Source organism: Pangasianodon hypophthalmus, chromosome 16, assembly GCF_027358585.1.
Source record: "Pangasianodon hypophthalmus isolate fPanHyp1 chromosome 16, fPanHyp1.pri, whole genome shotgun sequence".
NCBI lineage: Eukaryota > Metazoa > Chordata > Actinopteri > Siluriformes > Pangasiidae > Pangasianodon > Pangasianodon hypophthalmus.
Genome location: NC_069725.1, coordinates 13,746,997 through 13,766,021, shown reverse-complemented (window position 1 = coordinate 13,766,021; position 19,025 = coordinate 13,746,997). Strand labels below are relative to the sequence as shown.

General features: G+C 38.4%; 1 protein-coding gene across 5 annotated transcripts in view; it reads left to right on the top strand.

Annotated features, from left to right (window-relative positions):
* Positions 1-661: 661 nt before the first annotated feature.
* ndrg3b (ndrg family member 3b) overlaps positions 662-19,025 on the top strand; it is a 63,830-nt gene continuing 45,466 nt past the window's right edge. For 2 of the 5 annotated variants that reach the window (XM_026920605.3, XM_026920607.3), the window contains exon 1: positions 669-862. The gene's annotated coding sequence lies outside the window, so the exon portion shown is untranslated. Of the gene's footprint in view, positions 863-19,025 lie in introns of all 5 variants that reach the window. The other 3 variants (XM_034311624.2, XM_026920603.3, XM_026920609.3) reach the window with 3 other exon arrangements.

The window sequence follows — 19,025 nt, the reverse complement described above, 5'->3', positions numbered from 1 at the left end:
TGGTCAGTGTGCTGTTTGATTATGTTTATATTTTCTGGTGGCGTGACCATCTCCACAGTGCATCATCTTTATTTCGGCATTCTTAAATCTTGTAACATCTGGACTGCTGTTGTTGCTCAACAGAAAGATTCAAGACTGTCTCATACACAGTTATATACAGTACGTAACTTGCAGTGAAATGAAAACCTGGCCTACTCCTCTATAGACTGTGCATTTAAATGCTAAATTAAAAATGAGAAATGAGCAAGAAATAGGTGTATGTACAGGAATATATGCAATATGGAAATGCAGTTGAGGCTCAGGAATTTTTTTAATTTATTTATTTATTTTACATATTGAAGTAGGTGGTTTTTGATGAAACTGTTTTACATACGCAGCAATTGAAAAGCTGTAAAAGTGTGATCTCAGCTGAAGTTAGAAATATTCTCACCTACAAAAAGAAGAAAAGAAGAAAAGAAAAAAAAAAGAGAATCTAGATAAGGAGTAGCTGTGGCTGTGATCATTCCTCCCTCTCTTTGCACTGTAAGCTACACTAGGCAGTGGAATGGGCTGAAGCATATATAGGTCTTTACTGTATTTATACTGCACTACATAGTGTAAAAATCCCCCATTACGTAATACGTGTTGTAGTGGGCTTGTTTCGGGAGCAGGAAGCCGTTTGGGATACAGCCATAGTTGCTCTTGACTCCGCCTCCTTGAGTAATATCGACGTTCCCCGGAGCGGAGATGTGCAGAGCTCAGCGAGCCAGCACAGACACACGCGCGTATATACAGTCTCTCTCTCTCTCACTCTCTCTCACTCTCTCTCACACACACACTTTGCGTCTCCTTCCTGCTCCTGCTGTATTCCCCTAGCAACACGGTGAGTAGTTTTTAACCTTCTTCATGTATAGACTACAACTTTTCATCATTTTGTTGACATTGGGCGCTACAGAGAGGGAGCTAACGCTGCAGCTTCAGCCTCAGTGCTAGCTGGCTAACCGTTAGCTGCACATCATGCTAGTGAGCTAGCTGCCATGAACCCTTCACCTTCACCTTCTGCTGAGATTAGACTTAGAAATGGAGTACATTGGTATTAATAAACACTTCTGAAGTGTGCATGCAGCACAGTGAATAAACGCCTGGTCTGTGTGTGTGTGTGTGTGTGTGTGTGTGTCTATAGCTAGCTGGCTAAGCAGTGTTCACTGTACACACAGGCTCAATGCCAGAAGGTCACTCAGCTCCTTTACATGTGCAGGACAACCATCTTACTGCTCCATTATACACACAAAAAGGGCTTATTGAGCCAAAACCCCTGTTTTTAACCAGTTAGAAAGCTTTATAAATCACTCTTACTGTACATTTCTTACTCAGCTGAAATGTCTTATTAGTTTATTAATTCCAGTACATAATAAACATTAGGTTTATTCAGCATTCTGCAGGATGTGTGTGAGATGTGAGATGGTTTCCAGAAGATTCAGAAACATAATGCTGATTCAGAAATTCAGAAACATAAAGCATAATGCTGAAACCCTACTGAAATATGCTGTGTTAATTCAATTATATGAAACAGCAGCACTGTTGAATGCTGCGTGCTGATTGGTCAGAAGGCGTTGATTCATTTTCTATTCCAGCAGCTCTGACAGTAGTGAACCATCCCAGGAAGCTTTGGGTGATGTGACCATATCATACTGATATCTTTAGAAATTCACAATATGCTTTTCGATATGATTTTCTGAGATAGTGTGGGTATTGTGCTTTTCTTTTTTCTTAATTATTTTTCATATTCACATTTTTCATTGACAGTTGTATTAAATGCCTGGAAGCAGCCAGTTTGATGTTAAAATTTCATATTTAATCTTTAAAATTTTAAAATGGTAAACTTTTGCCAGATTTTTATTTTTTTCTTCTTTTCAAATTCCCAAGCCTGTCATTCATTCATTCATTCATTCATTCATTCGTTTAAAAAAAAAAAAAAAAATTTAAATATAAATTTATTTTGTAAATATAAAAAAAATTGTAGACATTAAATACAGTTTGTAGAAATGTCTTTGAGGATCATGATATATTTTTTTTTATACCACTCCTAATCACAGGTTTATATTAATCCGCTATTTCTAATACATTATCGTCTCTATAGTAACCGCATACACAGGGCCGTGTGTCACGAACGCTCTGCATACACAGATTTTGTCGATATGGTGAAATTTTCTGTGACAGGAGGGTTATTTAGTTATTTTTGTAAGGTGTGTTCAGTCGGGGTGCTTTGCAACAGTCTGATTTAAAAAACAAAAAAACCCTTAAAGTTTCTGATATGGGTAAGTGTTGTGTGTTTGTGTGTGTGTGTGTGTGTGTGTGTGTGTGTGTTAGAGAGACAAAAGGTAAAGGAACGGCTGTTCGTAGTGTAAACACTACCTATAACGTAAACGATAACAGGAACTAACTTGTCTCGCAGATGTTCCACAATATTAAACTTAGCTTTAAACACATTTAAAATATGCATTCCTTAGAAATATATATATATATATATATATATATATATATATATATATATATATATATATATATATATATATATAACAAATTTGTAATCAATGGCAAATTGCTGTGATATAAGAGGCATGTCAGGACATGCAGTTTTTGGAAAATGATCAGCCTCATCGTCCTTGCTTATTTTCCTATAACAGCATGCCTCGTAATGTTTTATTACTTACTCCACTCTGCACCTCCAGCAAACCACGTCATCTCTTTTGTTTAAACTCAGACATAAGAAAAGTGTGTCGGCGTTAAATACGACTCAAGGACTGCGAGTGCGTCTTGGCTTATATGACTGACACGCTGTTAAAATATGTGTTTGTACTCATCACAGACAGTGCTGCTCACCTGTCTGACACACACACACACACACACACACACACACACTTGTTTACCTCACACTAGCTAGTGAGAAACATCTGATAAAATCAGGCCTCTTAAAGGAATTGTGTTTTAGGCAGTTAGTGCTGCAGCACTGCAGAATATTTAATCCTGTTTCTAATGTGGTGTCAGAACACTACAAAAGCAACTTACAGTTACCTTCACAGCATTTACAGACGTGCTTTGCGTGTAATGAATAATATTCATCACTGCATAATAAAGCAGGCGATTCATCCTGAAATAGCGCTTACATTATACGTGTGTAATAAACATTTAAACTTAATCAAGCCCACTCGCTCTCCTCAGAGAAAGTAGCTTCCTATTTATCTGGAATAAGGAGAGGCTACAGAAGTTTAAAAAAAAAAAAAACACGCTTCCTAAGCACGCTGTTTTTCATGAGCTAATACAATAGTGTACTAGCGTAGTACAGCTGTGGTTATGGTCAACATCAAGCAGGAGCTGGAAGATTCCCCATAATCCTTAAGGTCTGGTGTATATGAGCACCTCAGCTACACGTCCACACATCTGCATCGCTTAGCAGAACTCGACGAAACCATGAAGCAACACACACACACATTTCTTTTGCCTCACCGATTCAATCCAGGTTAAAGAGACTGGAGTCTGATGGAGAACGCAGGAGTCAGAACTATGTCTAAGGCTCCAGAAAGCACTGATTTTTTTTTTTTTTTTTTTTTCCGACAGCAAACCTAGCAAACAGCAACAGCAGAATGTGAAATAAAAGCCCCGTGCTTCAGACACATCCCCAGAGAAAGCTTGGCCAGAGAGCTAATGTTTCATTCACCATGATTCAATGATTTTCCTTTTATAACGTCAGATGTTTTAATGAACTGAAGATGAAAAGCTAAGGCACATATTCAGGCAATGCGTATTTTTCCTGTATCGAAAACATATCATTTTTTTTTTTTTTTTTCTAAAATCTTATTGTGTCATTTTGTTACATTCCTTGAAGCTTCATTTCTGTGCTTTCTTGTTGTCAGTGAGTAAATAGCCTGGACCATCAGATTATTATAAACATGCATTTCCACTGTATAAAGTCAAATAAAGTTTATTAACCCAAAGATATAAGCTCAGTGCACGCAAGCCAAGACAGATTGAGCCCAGCGCCTGGGGAATTAAGATTTATTATTTGGTCTGTTGAGAATTCAAACTGTGAATATGAACAAAATCTCTCCAGCAGGAATGTATTATAAGGTGAAAGGAATTTAACCAAGGCAGAAGCGGCGAATGGAAAAGAGGAATCGCGCTTTAAATCAGCGTCTACTCTTTGAGCTCGAGTTTAACGCTTCATGAATGGTTTGCAAGCTACTGCTCTATTAATGTGGCTTTTAATCGTTGGGACCAGTCGCGCTCTTAGTGCAGGTTATAGTGATAAATGGAAGAAGCATACGGTGTTTGCGAGCACGGAGACACACGCCATCCTGTGCTGCTAACACTGCCGCTAACCCACTTTCCTTAAATACTAGCTGGAAAACTATAAAGCAGCAGCAGTGCTGTATGATCCGCGACAGCGGCTTGCATATGGCTCATCTACAGCAGGACACACTCCGCTGTCATGTAGTCAGATGTGACGCCTGGGCTGAGGGGATAGAATTATCAAAATAACGAATGGTCGTAGCTTCATGTCCTTTGCTCACGCAGCCCTGTCTATTCGTATGATGCTCTGTGTTTTTTCATTTGCGTTAAGCATGTTTTGCCCTTCATTTCTCTTCAGAACGTCTCTTAGCTGTAGTGTAATTGAACAAGGGAAATAAAGATAATGACAGTCTTTAGCTGTTAATCTTTGAGAGGTCGGAGCAGTCATACCTTCTTTCTCTGTGCTCTCTAACGTTTAGCTGTTTCCTCTTGTCTTGCACCCACCACTTCAATTTGACTTAATTCAATTGTGTCGCAAAGTAGATTACATAGACATTGTCACAAAGCAGCTTTAGAGAAATCCGGATGTAGCTCTAATTTGCAAGTGGAAAAAAAAAAAACCCTCCCTGACACGACATAAAGAAGAAACCTTGAGAGGAACCAGACTCAGAAGGAAACCGAGTCTCTTCTGCGTGACACCGGATAGTGGGATTGTGATCATTAGAGTATACGCTGAACACGAGTGGTTCACGGCAAGAGATATTCTGGTAGGTGAGATTATCCACTGCAGCAGGAAGGTTAAGCCTAAGCTGCATCCTCCGAAAGTTTTGCAAAGTTGAGATGAATTTCACACAAGGCCAGCTCACTAAGTCAGCTCCACTACTTCATCTTCTCTTTAGCACTAAGCCTGGTTTTCAGCTAAAGTGTTCTCAATGAGTTTCAGGCTGGATCATGATCCATGGTCTTATCACGATTATTTTTCAAGTTGGTAATTAAGGCTATTTTGCTGTTTAAGTTACTGAAGAGAGCAACCAAAATAGTTTCCTTAGTAGTGAAAATAAAGCTCTACAAGCAAACATAACCTCAGAGGAAAAGAATAACAGACACAACTTGAGCCAAAGTGCACTTCTTACAAAAATGTAAACAATTATTTCTAAAATAAAAGCAATTAAGCATGGATAGCTGATTAAAAATGTTAAATAAAACAATACATCACCTTTACATTCATCTCTTTACATTCACCTTTATATCAGCTTTCTATGCAATAAATGTAAAGATGATTGACAGGCGTGTGAGTATGTGAATATGTTTAAATACTCGAATACATTAGCTGAGGTGGTTGGTGCGTGTCATTGTTTTGGTTTTCATTGCTCTTCTCGCTGCATTCTCTGTACTTTTGAACTGAAAAAAAAAAGTAGTAACGAGGATCAACTATTTGCTTAAAGCCCTAGTTTTTGACCGGTTCAGTGGGTATTATCTGCTTGACCAGGTAAAATTCACAACATCAGTGATGTCTTTCCAGCACTTCCTTGTTTTCGTGGAAGTAGTGCTTTATTCAAACGCATTTGTCGTTTGTTTCTGCGCTGTGTCTGGACACTCATATGCACTCTTTCACATGTCTTTTGGACATGTTTGCTGCATGTCCATTGTATAAAATCCACCAAATCCATATGACTGATATTGATTTTTTTTTTTTTTTAATGTTGCTAAACAAACTGAGGAGGAAGCGGAAGCTTAAGGAACTGCCAACTTTCGGTTGTTATTGGTTTGTTCATGGACTAGTGAATAGGATAATGTCTGGTTCATAAACAACTGACTAAATGTGTGTAATATCATGGTGCTTCCGATCTGTCTGTAAAATCAGACTGTGGAGACATTTTGATCATTCGTGATCTAAAATCATCAGATCACTTGTCCCTGTGTTCAGCAAATTTAGAATTCACGTAAAACCTGTTGGATAGAAAGCCACTCATGAGGTAATAAAACGTTCATGTTATTTTCTGTTTGTCCTGTGTCTAAGCTTACTGCAGCTTTAAAAGGATTCGAGTGCTTTAGCCTGCAAAAGAGCTCAGGAAAGTGGAGCTACATTATAACAACTGCACCACACATTGCAGTATAACCCAAAATCTGGCTTTATTTTATCACTCACATCTGTGCGTTTAAAGTGCATGTTCAGGGTTGATCTGATTTGTTCATTAAATACGTATTGATATATCGCACAGATTAGTCCGGCTCACACGTATTCAAAACACAAGCTTGTAAATCACTGGTGGACGCATCTTTAGTCCAGGACAAGCAGATTACATGTCTGGGCTATGAATGTTCTCGTTGTAGTTGCCTGGAGGACAAGCAAGTTCTGCTGACTGCTGATTTATTTCCTACCAGCGTTCTCTCTTCCACCAGTTAAAAAAACAAAAATAACCAAAACAGTGGTTCGTACGTGATGTGTGTATTTAAACATAACATGCTCCAGTTGGTTTATATATTTCATGCATTACCTGCATGCGCTTCTCATTCCCAAATCCTGCCACCTGCTAAACTACACACAGCAACCCAAGATACATTCTGACCATAAGAAATATTTTAAATAATTTAATGCATTTGTTAAGTACATATGAAAAACACTCGTGTTTTTTTTTTTTTATTATTTAATGAATCAGCATCACACAGATATGTGGAAACAGTGTCTAGTTATTTTGTGTAACAGAAATACGTATAAAATAAGCTAAATATGAATGCTGGGTAGTAGGTGTTCATTAATTTCCTATAACAGCAGCTCTGAACGTAGTGCCAGCTGCAAGGTTTATATTAATGTGTTTGTTCTGAAGTGATGTCGCTTCTGTCGTAACAATTTACTTGGGCATTTGTACGGCAGACGCTCCACATGAACAGATTTATAAAAATTGTTTGAGACATAAAGACGTAAAGCTACAGGATAGAGGGCTTTGCGGTTTCTCAGTAACATGACAAGCTACTTGTTTTTGCCTTAATAACTTCAGGAGAGAGAAAGAAAGAGAGAATGACTGTACATCGCTGTTCAGGCATAGTGGTAACTTGTTTCACAGCCAGTAAACATAACTATAAATGAATAAAAAGTATGATGTTGATTATTTAGTGAAGGTTTGTAATCGTTGACAGATAAAACTGGAAAGGAATAAAACTGTTATTGGGAAAAAAATCAATGTTGCTGATTATTTTCCTATAAGAGCACACTTTGTCATGTTTTATTCCTGACATAACACGCGATTTGAGATAAAGGGTGTTCCGAATAACAATTTTAATGAATAAATCATAAGTGTTTATTGTTACTGTCTTATTTTCTTAGACTTGCTCAGACTAAGCTGAGGATGATCCTACATAGTCATGCAAACCATTTTCTACCTGGTCTTTCCTTTCTCAGTGCCCTGTGGACGTTCAGTAATACCCAGTTGAAACATCGATTTCTTTTTGACATTTGATTTACAGGGCACGTCTACCATGTTAGAGATTTGCCGGGACTCTGTCCAAGCCAAGCTTATATAATTTATTGCTTAATGTCCCCTGATAGCATTAGACTTAGTGACTCCTCCTAACCACATAGGAGCATTTGCCATAATTCTGAGAGCATGCCACTTTACTACCGGTTCTGAATTTGTATGAAAGCATTTTAAATACTGCTTTCACGTCTTGCCTCTGTGCCAATAAATTAAGCTGAAACCTCTACAGCTAATTGGATCTTGAACCCGTAGTGCGCAGTGCATTTCAGACACTGGCCCATCTGAATGCCGTAGAGTTTCTCCACCCAGGTTCATGGAGTGAAAACCTCCATTGCTTGTTGTTACTCTCTTCATAACACCTGACTTCCTCTCTCTATCACTATACCAACAGCCTCCCTGGGCGACAGCTGCTCTGTGTTTTCTCACACCCCATGCTTCCTGTCTGCTTTGCTTCTCAAAGCCCTCCATCACCACCCTGGCAGCTTCTATTTCTGCTGTCTGGACAGGGAGCGAGGTGGGAGTGAGTAGTGGACATTACACCCACCCGAGTGGAGCTCATCCGTCTGCTTGGATCATGTCATTTTCCAGTATTTCAGGCTACAGTGCACTCCAGGGGACAGCAGACAGGCGTCAGTCGGTAGCAGAAAGCGAGAAGTAGGCGATTCGTCATGGCATAATCAATTTCCATTATAATATCTTGCTTGATTATGGCACCTCAGTTCTTGTCCCAGCTGTTGTTATTCATGCTGATGTCAGAGCTGGATTAAGACCCACACAGGGCACTAGGGCTAAGGTGACTCCAGGGGGCTCTTCCATAGTATCACCAAATAATTTTAAGCTATCTTGATAATATATTATTACCATACGCATAGTTGCAAAGCTATGCACATGTACAGAATGCATTAGGGATGTAACTAAATACAAAGACATTATTCAGAATGAACAGATAATGTGTTCTAAACAGATATAAATACAGAGATGATTAGGAGACGCACTCTACTTTCCTTCCGTCCTTCCTTCCTTTCTTCCTACCTATCTACCTACCTACCTACATACCTATCTACAAGCCTTGCCAGAAAGGCTCACAGGGCAAGCAGGAGAGTTTACTTTATGTAGCCATGTGCGAACGTCAAATATGAAGCTCATGGGACAAACAATGACGTATGTGATGCATTTACAGCATTCATTCATTCATTCATTGCTCCTTAGTAACTGCCTGGTCAATCTCATAGAGGTTTAAATTAGGTTACTAGTTTGTTTATATTTTGGGAAATACGACTGGAAATAAATATAAAATAAAAAACAAAAAAACAAACAAAAATAAAACCAGAGACAAATAATGAACATGAGTGATGTAGCCAGAATGCAAAGCGCTGACTTTGCTGAGAGCGCTGCCATTCCTACCCCTGAGTTTGTTCCAGTGTTTCTGGTTCACATAAAAAAAAAAAATAATAATAATAATCTGAATAGAGATAGGGACATTTGGAGCGCTAAACAGATGCAGATAGTGTTATTGCTTTACACCCTTAGTAAGCATGGGCATACGGTAATAACACAGGCCACAGGGTACACATAAGTACAGTCTACGTTTCTACACAATTTGGAAAGCTAAATTTCAATTGGACCAAGAAACAACACAATCAGGCAGTTTCACCAATCATATATTCTCTTTATAATTAGACGCTGAACAGTTTTCACTCGTCGGTCAGGCCGAACAACGTACCCATCCTCCCCAGCCAGCTCACAGGCCCCTTGTGTGTTCAGCTCTGCGCTTCAGCCTCACCTAGCTTATACGTTAATCCAGCCATGGCTGTTAAACCCAACTTACGAAGATTTCACTAGCTTTGAATAAACTACTTAATGTCTTTGTTAGTTGTCTTACTAGTTGTTTGGAAGTTGTTATTTGCTTTACTACAGTCTTGCAAAGTCTAGTCATAATGTGAGGCCTTAAATAAAAAAAAAAAGTCAACAGCCAGACCAAACACAAGACTCAAATGCTGATCATTTGTATTGTTTATACTCACTTTTGCTTATCAATTGCCAAGGAAGCAATATTAAGAGAAGATACGAGGTTTCAGATATATGTCTAAAATTATTTAGAAAATTGATTGTAATTGTAATTTTTGAATCTCCCGAGAAATGAACAAATGAGAGATATACAGAAATGAACAATAAACGATTGTTTGTGATGACTGGACTCTTTAAACAAGAATGTGAGAAAACAATCTTAAAGCTTATGCCTGAAGTGACTTACCCTGATGTGTATCAGTACCTTGTTCATACGGAGTGTGTTTGAACCAGAGAAGTGGTGAAAGTGTATCGTAGTTTAGATGCATACAACTACTTTCTTAGTGGAAAGGTGTGATATATTTGCTTGTATAATGCAGATGGCATCTGTATTGTGAAGTTAGTGAATTTACTCAGCACGGGTTATTGCTAGGAGGAAGGGGAAATTGTAAGCGGACACGCTGGGGGAGTTAGCTAGCTAATTGATTAGTTTTCTTGTTTGGCAGATGAATGCACAGCTCAGTATTCACCCGTTTAGGATAGAACATGCGGTTTCTTATTGGCCTCTGGTTTTAAATGCCTCTGGTTATCAGATTAGGTGAGGTTTGTAGTAATGTAGTAATTCTTGTGGCTGTGGAACAATATGTATGAGAAGGCTTCAATGCCTGAACTGAGGTAGGCCTGTCATGATAACTACTTTTGTTGGACGATATATTGTCCCAGAAATAATTGCGATAAATGATGTCATTTTAAGACCATTTTATGCCACTGATGTAATGATAATATAATAGCATAATAATGCAAGTACAACTCTTCAAAGAGCAATTAACTTTTAATTCTTAAGAATATTCAGACACTGGAGTTGAAATGTCAAAAAAAAACACCAGATTTTTAAATCAACAGTCCGCAAGAGAACGCAACAAATAAATATAAACCAAACAGCACCGTGTTTTATTGTTTATTGCAAAGAACAAACACTGGCCACTTGCAGTGTTCATTTTCACACTGTTTTTAGTCCTAGTTTTTGTCTTCTGATTATTGTAATACATTGTAATCTATTGTAATACATTATTGTGAATTCTTCATGCTTTAGTTATTCATTGTCCATGTTTTAGTGCGTTGTTACAGAAAGAGCGTATTCACAACGTGGCTTACCATTCTACCTAGCGTGTGACTTAAAGTTCAAGTTTACTTGTGCATTTGCGTCATTTTGTGCAGAAGCAAGTTTTAATATTACGTTTAATCAGACGAACATGTTAATCAGAGGTATATGTCTGATTAATCTCGTATGTGTATAGGCGTTTGGGGGAGTTAACTATCCCACTAGTAAAGCGCTTTATTTTACCTGTGTTCATTCACTGTTCAGCTTCAGCATTATTGACTATGACTGGATTATTTGAAACACTAGAACTATTCTTTCTTGATTTTTCTTCTTCAAAAAAGTTAGTTTGTTGTTAATATCTTGCGTGTCCTTTTTTTGACAGTATGTTTTAATTGAAATTGGTGCTAGTGCTTGCTACATGTCTTAAATTCGAATGCACAGTTTTTGCTCGAATGCACACAGTTTTTGTTCGACTGTGCATTTTTATCTTAAATTCAACAAATATTCGAAGTTTGAATTTTAATTTGACGAGAGGACAGAAGCAGCGCGATTGGCTAAAATGTTGGTGACATTCATTCTTATGTAAACAAATGTGTGTAAACGCAATGAGCAATATCGAGGTCAGCAAAAATGATCGATGCCATATCTATATATCTATGTCTATATATCGTATGATAAGTCAATAACGTAATTATCCTGACAGGCCTTGGGGAAGACCCGACAACAGACCAACAGGGACCTATTTTTCTTTCTGACATCCTGTCCTTAAATCAGTCTACCTGACCCATGAATTATGGTTCTTCGCTATTGTTTTGAATACTGTTTCCAGCCAACCGAATACGTCCTAGGAACAGCAACGTCACTTCCTGCTCTCATGAATATTCATTTGAAATGGTCTATATGCCCATTGATTCTATAAATTCTCACGATTCATGTAATTAAGAGTGATTCACACAGCTTCTTTCTCAGAACATTTCTCATTGCCCTTGTAAAGGAGCAGCCACTGTGACATGCCTGTACCTGTGGCTCTGCAGCTCAGTGCTAGGTCATTCATGAACACTCGCTGCATTCTCAATGGCTTCATAAACCGAACACTGAGAGTCAGTTCAGCTTGTTAAGAGCCTGGTGAGTTATACGTTGAAATATATATACTCCGATTTTTTTCCCCTTAGAGTTGTCAGCCTTGTGACTGTTACACTGCTTTATTGTTGAGTAATTGTAATGATTGTGCTGTTATTGGAGCCGTAAGACACAAAACAGCAGAAGTACAAGTATATAATTGTTATTTATGAAGTATTGTGTTTAATATAAATATACGTAGCTTCCAAAAACACTATCATTTTACTCTCACTCTTACTTTACTCTTACTTTTACTGTTAAGTATTACATTTATGACTGCGTTTCAACACAGTGTAATTGGTGTAATCTCTATGGAGGTTAATGTTTAATTAAATTTTCTGCTCTCTGATATTCATAGTAGTTACCAGTAACACACTGCACCTCATGTGAAAGGATTGGACAGCAAAAAAAAACATATTTGAGTTATTGGATAAATTTTTAGAGACATTATCTTCTGTATTTACACAGAGCTCAGTAATAGCAGTTCTGTTTGAATGTCAGAGAAGTGTGTTAACACAAGTGTGTGCTGTGTTGTTATTATTAAGTGTTATATGTGTATAAGCTTTAGCTGTGATGTCAGTCTGAGACACCTGCGGTCATTTGAGCAAATACACAGCTTCTTTATCTGGTCTGAATCAGACAGTCAGATCCCTGATAAATTATATCATCAAACCTGCTCTGATGAAGCAAATCCAACTTAGTGCTTAAGAAAGTTGCATGAAGTAATGCAAACATCACACATTTACAGCCACCGGATTTACTTTAAAAAAAAAAAAAATTCATTTACATCCCATTCTCTGGATTTCTCAGTTTGCAATGTGATTGTGTTCTTCAGATGCCTTTACAGATGGGAAACGGAGCTCTCCAGCTGCGTTCCTGAACTTTCTAATACACACACACTGTCCAAAACACTGTCCTTTCCAATGCACACTGTTTGGAGTGCAAAACTTCAGGTATTTAGACTTAAAATAGGATACACACAACAAATTCAAATTCAAATTCAAATTCATATATATATTGGGCATGGGTGTGTGTGTATATATAAAGACATAATTGAATTTGCTGTGTGTATCCTATACTATATTTATACTCTCCAACGTGTCTCCAATGCAGGTTCTTTTTTTAAAAGCTTAATGAAAAACAAACCATGCCGTTTGAAAGTTTAATGAATAGTTACTATGAATTTGGAGGCTATTTTATGAACAGACCTTATTTTGTTACTTTTCTTAGAATTTTCATAGTATTATCCAGAACAGGTCGTCATTGTAAATGAGAACTGGTTCTCAATTGACTTACCTGGTTAAATAAAGGTTATTATTATTATTAACAGTTACTTGTTAAGGAGGTTTACTTTTAACCATTAACAAGAGTTTTTGAGGTTGAATATTGTACCTAATTCTGGTAATGTCACATGCACTTGTCGTGGAAATGTAATGGTATTTTAGGAGAGCAGTTTGCCCTTGACTCATCGACTGTGCGTGAAGGAGGAAGGGATAAATCCCCCTTGCCGTGAGAAAGACCTCGACGTAGATATGAGTTTGACCTTCCCTCAGACACACAGTTGTTTTACCTCCACACCACACTGGCCATCTGTCTCTGCGTGAAACGCATGGATGTGATGTAGGTCATGTGCTAGTAAAGTGATCCTGACCACGGTAGGATCTGTTGAATATTACATGGACTTTCAAACATTGAGTTGTTTCTCTCTTTGAGCTGTATTTCCTCTCTTCTGCACTTCATATCCCTGAATGCCGTTAGACAGAGACATACCACCACCATAATCAAATCACTATTGAATTGTGTGATGTGTAAAAATGATACTGCTCGCTCAGCACAATAACACAGCAGGTAGGGTTGATGCCTCACAGGGTGCAGGGTTTGAGCCTGAGCTTGGGTTACTGTCAGTGCAGAGTTTCACAGGTTCTCCATATATTCATGTGATCATGTGGGTGCTTTCTCTGGTTTACTCCCACCTCCTAAAAACATACTCACTGAGCACTTTATTAGGAACACTATACTAATACTGGGTAGGGCCTCCCTTTGCTCTCAAAACAGCCTCAAGTTTTCATGGGATGGATTCCACAAGGTGTTGGAAACATTCCTTTGAGATTCTGGTCCATGTTGATATGATTGCATCACATAATTCTTGCAGATAAATTGTGGCCATGAAGGGATGCACATGGTCAGCAACAATACTCAGATAGGCTGTGACATTCAAGCGAAGATTGATCCCCCACACCATTACACCACCTCCACCAGCCTGGACTGTTGACACAAGGCAGGTTGGGTCCATGGATTCATCCTGTTGGCACCAAATTCTGACCCTACCATCTGTGTGCCTCATCTGAAATCGAGATCAGACCAGGCTACGTTTTTCCAGTCTTCAACTGTCCAGTTTTGGTGAGACTGTGCCCACTGCGGCCTCAGCTTTCTGTTCTTAGCTGACAGAAGTGGGACCTGACATGGTCTTCTGCTGTTGTTACCCATCTGCCTCAAGGTTTGATGTATCGTGCATTCTGAGATGCTTTTCTGCTCACCACAATTGTACAGAGTGATTATCTGAGTGTCTGTAGCCTTTCTGTAAGCTCAAACCAATCTGGCTATTCTCTGCTGACCTCTCTCATCTACAAGGCGTTTCCGTCTGCAGAACTGCTGCTTACTGGGTGTTTTTTCTTTGTTGCACCAGTCTGATTAAACTCTAGAGACTGTTGTGCGTGAAAATCCCAGGAGATTAGCAGTTATAGAAATACTCAAACCAGCCCGTCTGGCACCACGGTCAAAATCACCGGGATGATATTTTTTCCCCATTCTGATGGTTGACCATTACCCAAAGCTGCTGGCCCGTATTGGCATGATTTGCAGAATTTTGAAAATTCTAAACCATCTGGACTATTCAATATTGAAGATGTTGCACAGTTTCTAGGTCTGTTTAAATATCAATGTCAACTCCTTTGTACAAAAGGTCAGATTTTCCATGAGTCTTCTTACTTCCATTGAAGCATGTGTTCAGATGACACTCTGATGGATTTGATTTAAAATGGATCATAAGGTTTGGCACAAATTTGTGGAGTACATGCCAGCTCAAGTGCACACTGTCATTACAGCAAAAAGGGGACATACCAAATACTAGGAAACTCTGAAATTCTTAAATGTAAAAATATCAAGTTGTTGCTGATAATATCATTTGTAATGGAAACTTTTGTGTTAAATTGAAAAAGAATGCTAAGCATTTTCATTAGTGCTCTCAGACTTTGGACCATGTGTGTGTGTGTGTGTGTGTGTGTGTGTGTGTGTGTGTGTGTGTGTGTTTAACATTAAAACCACTGACAGGTGAAGTGAATAACATTGATTATCTCGTTGTAATGGCACCTGTCAAGTGGTGGAATATATTAGGCAGCAAATGAACAGTCAGTTCTCGAAGTTGATCTGTTGGAAGCAGAAAAATGGGCAAGTTTAAGGATCTGAGCTAGCTGTGATGGCTAGACGACTGGGTCCAAGCATCTCCAAAACGGCAGGTCTTGTGACTTGGAATGCAGTGGTTAGTACCTACTAAAAACGGTCCAAGGAAGGACAAGTGGTGACCCAGCGACAGGGTCATGGGTGCCCAAAGCTTATTGATGCGTGTGGGGAGCGAAGGCTAGCCCATCTGGTCCGATCCCAGAAAAGAGCTACTGTAGCACAAATTGCTGAAAAAGTTAATGCTGGCTATGATAGAAAGGTATCAGAACACACAGCGCAATGCAGCTTTCAGTGTATGGGGCTGCGTAACTGCAGACATGTCAGAGTGGTCATGCTGACCCCTGTACACCACCGAAAGCGCCTACAATGAGCATGTGAGCATCAGAACCGGGCCATGGAGCAATGGAAGAAGACGGCCTGATCTGGTGAATAACGTTTTCTTTTACATCATGTTGACGGCCAAATGCATGTCCGGCGCTTACTGGCGCTTAAGTGCTCTGGGCAATGTTCTGATGGGAAACATTGGGTCCTGGCATTCATGTGGATGTTACTTTGACCACCTACCTAAAAATACTTGCAAATCAAGTACACCCTTTCAGGGCAACGGTATTCCCTAATGGCAGTGGCCTCTTTCAGCAGGATAATGCACCCTGCCATACTTCAAAAATTGTTCAGGAATGGTTTGAGGAACATGACAAAGTGTTCAAGGTGTTGACTTGGCCTCCAGATTCCACAGATCTCAATCTGGTCGAGGATCTGTGGGATGTGCTGGACAAACAAGTCTGATCCATGGAGGCCCCACCTTGTAAGTTGCAATGTAAAAGAAAACGTGATTCATCAGTCCAGGCCGCCTTCTTCCATTGCTCCCATGCCCATGCTCCCATGCCCATTGTAAATTCCCCAAGTCCTTTTTTTGACTCTTGTGTTCCAAAGAACAGCATATATATTCATTGTATTTTTTGTCATGTGATGGAAAATGCCTAAATAACTGTTGATACGGCAGTGTCTGATTATTTGTTATATTCAGTGAGAACTTGTTTTCACTAACAGAGTCTGTGAAATAAAGAAAGTTCAATTGCTTTAACTCTCGCAGAGGCAGAAGCTGGTTAAAGAGTAATATTCAGAGAACTGCATGGCTGATGGAGTGAATCGGAAACTTGCACACGTGGTTAAAGGAGATGTTTATGTCTGTAGTCAATGAAGTAAATGTGCTTTCAGATACAATCATGAAGGCAAATCAGAGGCTTTGGGTTGCATTTGTTATATTTTTTGCATATTTCTCTAAGAGTTTAACACAACTTTTTTTTCACAAGTAAATGACATACTACAGTGAGGTAATTTAACTAATTCATTTGGGAATCTTGCTGTTTGAGCAGTGCCTCTCAGGCCCAGGCTATAGAAACGGAAATTCGGAAAACATCGTTTTTTTTCTGTTTGTTTGCTTTGGCCACACTAGCATTTTCAGTCCGTTTCCCAATAGCTCATCATCCACAATGAAGTTTGTTTTGACAACATAAACATAAAAGGTGCTTTCTAGTGCACCCGTCTGTCGCTTGTATACTATACAACACTGTCAAACATGAAATTAAAATACCTAACTGCATTGCAGCGGGTTCTGCCATCTTTGAAGTGTGGACATTACACGAAATTATCAAAAGAGCAGATTCAGAAAGATGTATTTTTATGTTTATGTTGTCATGTGTGTTATTGTGGACTGCACCTCACACTTCTTTCACTTATCCATGCTGTTTGGGCTCATCAGTGTGTTGTTTTTTTTTTTGTTTTTTTTTTGTGTGTGTGTGTAGGGGTTAGTAGATTTTAGCAAAAAGCTAATACAGTTTTATTACATATTTCTCAAACAATATTCATACTTTGCAGAAGTCAAAAAGAACTTTATTATTATTATTATTATTATTGTTATTGTTATGAAAGCAGTAGAAATAATAACACCAGCATATATAGCGCTGTGCTAATTAAATCAGTCTGGTTTCATTACATTTCTGCAAATCACAGGTGAAAAAAAGAGTGAACTCTATCCAATCCTATAACAAATGGAAAAAAAATAGATTTGGAAAATTTGGAAATGTTTACATATAAAGAGTCTTTTTTGTTAGGATTACTATTATATTATTTATTATATTTATACTGCAAACCTAATTACATTTGCAATGTAAGTAACTTTTGTGTGAAAGAATAAAAACAAGCTGTGACTTTATCATATATTTAGCTATGTATTGATTTTTTTTTTAACTGCTTCAGTTAGGAAAAAAATAAATTTAAAACATAGTAGTAGTTTTTAAAGAAAAATATATCAGATGGGGATTGATATCAGCTGATACTCAAGGTTTCCGATCTCTAATTTGAGTCAGTATTACAACCGAGAGGATTGAAAAGCTGCTCGGAGGATATGAAAGCCGTTTTTAAAGGGTGGGACACCATCTGCATCTGTGAAACCTAATAAATGTTTTGTTGCTATAAATTAAAATTTTTGTCTTCTTTATTCTGCAACTTTCACAGACTGTAAATATACATGCCCTGTTGATATTTAGGTTTAACTGATTTTCGGGAAATCTGCAGGCAAAGCAGTGGTGTGTAGAGTAAATACACTGAAATGATCGTAAACAAAAAGCAGACCTGCCTTAAGCCCGCAGTGTTGTACTGCTGTTGCTTCATTTACTACACCACTAGAAAGAACTAGAGTATAACAGTAGTTTAGGATGGAATCCAGGACGAACATGTTTTTTTTTTTTTTTAATATAGGTAAAATGAAAAACAGCAATAACAAGATAAAATCATAAAGTATAAAATTTCTGATATGATTATGTAAAATACGGATAAGGTCCTGTGCCATACTGCACAAGTTCTGTAAGAGTAACTGTTACAGTAATAAATCTCCAGTCTGCTACTGTAGTGTAGAGAGAGTCGATTTGCTTCTCTATCAGAAAGCCTCATAATCTCCTGTTGGAATGAATTGTTCATTTATTTGGCACGTTTCCAAAATAACCATCTTTTTTGTTGGCTTATTTCATTACAGACTCCAATTTGTCCCTAATTTGAGCAATGGAAGCCCTGTGCTTATTTGTGACCTTGGGACATGTAACTGCTGTGAAGATGATAGTGGTATTTGGTCCTGAGGTTTGAAATGCTGTACAGTGAAGAGTGTGTGCTCAGAGGAGTAATTATGGTTCTCTCTCACGCCACCGGCGGCGTACAGCCTGGTTACTATGGTGATGAGGAGAAAAGGATGGGCTCGAGCTCACCAGTAATCAAACAGGCTGTGCAGATGAATGTGGACTCCAGGAGAGGAGAGAGTCTGCTCTCGCATGTGTGTGCGTGTGTGTGTGTAGAGTCAAATAATAAAATTGAGTTTTAAAGATGGAACGATTAAATAGGCCGAGTGGCCACGGTTGTTGGTCATGTGAATAATTTTAGAGTAATTACTCGTCTTTTAATAAAGCCACTTTGAGTCAGTCAGAGAAAGATATTTAAGAATGCTTTGCTGGTTTTAAATAGATAGACATTAGCTCAGATTGAACACAGCAAATATGACGCTGGACTGTTACTTCAGTTTTCTCATTTTCTCAAGTCTTCTG